Raw genomic sequence first — 3748 nt, forward strand, 5'->3', positions numbered from 1 at the left:
TATAAAAATGTTTACTTCTATATTAACAAAGGAAGGTTTTTTTACTTCTGTGGCACATCCTTTTATTTCAGGTATAACAAATATCCCTATGGCTACAACTTTTTGCTTCATTTCTTCTTAATGCAATGTGTCTACTGACCACAATGACAATGAAGGAAAGATAGAATCAGTTTTTCCCAGTTATCCGGTAGTTACTCTGTTTCTGTTTCCTTGGAATTGTCTGGTCTACAACTCTGTTTTGTTTTGTTTTTTATTTTTGTCCAGTGAGTTTCATTAGTCTCTCAAATTCTTTTTTCATTTTAAAGAAATATTCAAATGCTGGTTATGCAATATCATTACAATAAATATAGTTAGCACATATAATAAGATTCCTTATCTCTGTTCCATAGAAACAAAGCACAAATGTGGAACATAAAAATGAGTTATTTTTTAACTTGTAACTTGGCAGTAGAGACAATGTGTACAAATAATCAGAACCTTTTCAATAAAAATATCCTTTGAGAAATAGTTTMGCAAAGTTTTAATTTGTTTTAAATTAAATCTAAACAAAGAAAGAAGTTGCAAATTGTCAGCTTGCATCTTTCCAAAGTTACCTGTTTCTTACATTACAAYGAGATGGTGCCCTTTTTCCTTCCCTCCACCCACAGCATGTTAAATTCAACACAGTGTAACATACCAAAGATAAAATAAAAACCACTGTATTTTTTTCATTTTTTACTTTTTTTTTTTTTRTATATTYAATACTTTTTTTTWAAAGTATTAAATGTTTTTAGTCAGTTATATTTTCCCACTAACCTTCTTATTTCCCCTTCAAACAGTATTTAGATTCAAATTTTATTTTTCGAAATGGCAAACAATATTTTTTAAATAATTTTAAATATTAATATTAGTATGCCTTTTACTGGGAAAAAAAAAGTGATTAAGTGGCTTTGCTTGTCATGACTAAGAGTGTCAGAACCACTAAAATTCTGTRAGCGGCTCTGCTCAAAGAGATACATTTTACCCTTTACTTTTTTCCCTTTGAGACACCTTCAGTTCTTCCTATACACTCGGCATTTGTCTTTAACTATGATGAATGGAAGCATTGTACATTCARTCTCGTCAGCCTGCCTTTGTCTAGTCAGCCTAACATAATGAATGTCATATATGCATCATGAAAAACATATTATTTTCACTATTATAGTTGTTTTAGTATAATGCAAGAATGRTTACAATAAGAATTCAAATGCATCTGAGTTACAACATGCTTTGAATTAGCTAGCTGACATAAGACTTTAAGATCCTCTACCTGTTCTTATCTGTCTCCCTCAATGTTTTTAGTGGCTGCATTCTAGATGCATTTACCTTTATTACAGAGGTGGAAAGGAAATGACTCAGTGAAAATTCAGAATTTATTTTAAATTTAGCCACTGTACCAAAGCTGATAGACTTTGCTCTGAATCCACTCCRTTGAACACATTTGCCAGCAGAGAGTGAGGGATGGAGACCAGAAGTAGTTAGAAAAATAGAAGGAAGAGTAATTTGCTCATTTGTAACAGCTGGATTTGTGTGCTYCTGTCAAAGTCTTAATGAAATCTAGACTAATGGCTGGAAAAGTTCAAAGCCAGAAAGCTGCCTTTTTAAATGAAAGTTTAGTCTTATCTCACACAGCTATTTAAGCTAATTAAAAGCAAACAAGTAGTCCTAGGTTCACTTCCTAGCTAATGAAAAGAATTAGGTGAATCTGTTTTATGATGAGAAAACTTTCCTTGTGTTTTTTACCTGTTTATCAATTTCTTATATGGAGTACATTATCTGCTTAAATCTAAAAGTTAACTTAAAGTTTAAGCCCTGAATTGGAGCCTAAACATTAGCAAAAATAATTGGGGGGGCAGGGGGGGGGCGGAATCCTATCTAGGTCTTGTCAGACTTCTTTTCTGTAGGTTATGTTTAAGTCCAAGAGTAAGAGATACAACATGACCAACTTCATCCCAGSTGAAAAGAAAGTCTCTAACTGGGTTATGTGGTTTAAATAAAAGGAAGTTGTTCAATTTTTCTGTTTCACATTTTGTTTACAAAGTGTTTCACATATTTGCATGYGAAATATGATCAAGGCAGACGCAACATGTTTGTATTTTGCATTAATTCAGGGCTCTGTTTGCCCTCCTGCAAGGAACCAAACTCCTCRGCTGTTCCCTCAAGCCCGGTTGGCGGCCCTAAAATTGTCTCTCTGGTATTTTGTGTACACCTGTCAAAAGCAAAGAAAAGGAGGGTCAGAATGATCCCTCTCAAGCTCTGTAGGCAGTTAAAAACCTGACCAAGCATCCCAATGGAAGCACAGACAGATGAGTCTGCTGTTCTACACAGGAAAATCTGTAACAGACTGAGTCAGAAACTGGGAGGCCATGAGAGACCATGAACGTGTATAAGTCGAACTGATAGTTGTACAGCCTTGAGCATAAACAGGAGAGAGGGATTTTGTTATTTTGTTTCTGTCAGAATTGTGTTCTTTGGGAGTAGCATAGAGCATGTTTGGTTTTCAGAAGGGGATAATTTTTTTTTTTCTTTCAACTGCTGCTTCTATTTTTGATTAAAAATAACTCATTTTCAGAAGCAAAACTGATTCAGGTTTTTTATGTTATGTARCAATTCTCTTAACCAAAATGATACAAAAACCTCTTATGATGTTGTGTCTGTCCTTTTTCTTACAGCAAGCAATGAAATTGTGTTTAAGTGGTTGAAGAGTCACAGAACATTTAAATGCCTTTTCTCCCCCTTGTGCTAACTGCAATTAAAATCACAATCTGAGTTGTTTTTTTTTTTTTTTTTTTTTTTTAATTTATTTATTTTGCTGTGTTTTAGTTACTTAGAATTGCTGTAATATTTTTGCTTCAACCAAGCTTAATTAAAATAGAATTTGTTGCTGCTTTTAGTAGGAGTAAAACTATTCCTTTTTCATTTCAAGGTTTTGTGTCTCTTGACCATTTTTTCCAGTGTCTTGAGATCAAGGTGTATGAACACCCTTTTCCGCGCCTACTGTTGTTTGCAGCTAACTGAAATTAGACATGCAGAGTTAAATCACCAATCTGGTTGACTGAAGTTGATTGAGTTTTAAAGAGATGTGTCTTAGAAATAATGACTTCTCCATTTCACTTGACACAATTGTTAATAATGTAACAGCTTAGCTGGTGAATTTAACTATTGTAACTCTCTGCAGTTTTCTTTTTATCATTTGTGAAGCAATATTAAAATATTTCAGGCCACTTATTCAAAGTGTTTGTAGAAAGCCATTTTCATRTTTTAAGATCAAGTATTCCCAGCATGTTATTCAAACACAATGTTTAAACCTAAGAGGGAAAAAAATGTCAGTAGTTTTGGAAAAAAACAGAACGAGCAACTAAGATCATCAAATGACTCAGTGAGAGTAAYTATGTATCTGCTTTTTGCAAAGGTTGCAACACTTGAGAAATAATCTCTATAAGACCACATATGTCTCAGATAATACATGGTCAGGGAACAAAAATATGGACTAGGATTTGGATCAACAAAATATCTRCTGTAGATATCTTCACAGAGGTATCATCTAACATCCTTCTTACTTTATACATGGAAATCAAAAAAATATTTACATTACCCCTTCTAAACAATACCTGGTTATATCAAAATATATCTTTATCACACTGAGGACAGAACATATTTGAAAGCTTGGTAACTCTCACAAAATAATGGTCCAGAATATATTTCTTTGTGTGTGTGTATTCTGCCCCAT

The sequence above is a fragment of the Malurus melanocephalus genome, unplaced genomic scaffold (genome assembly GCF_030028575.1).
Source record: "Malurus melanocephalus ecotype Western Australia unplaced genomic scaffold, MMel_1.1 scaffold_186, whole genome shotgun sequence".
NCBI lineage: Eukaryota > Metazoa > Chordata > Aves > Passeriformes > Maluridae > Malurus > Malurus melanocephalus.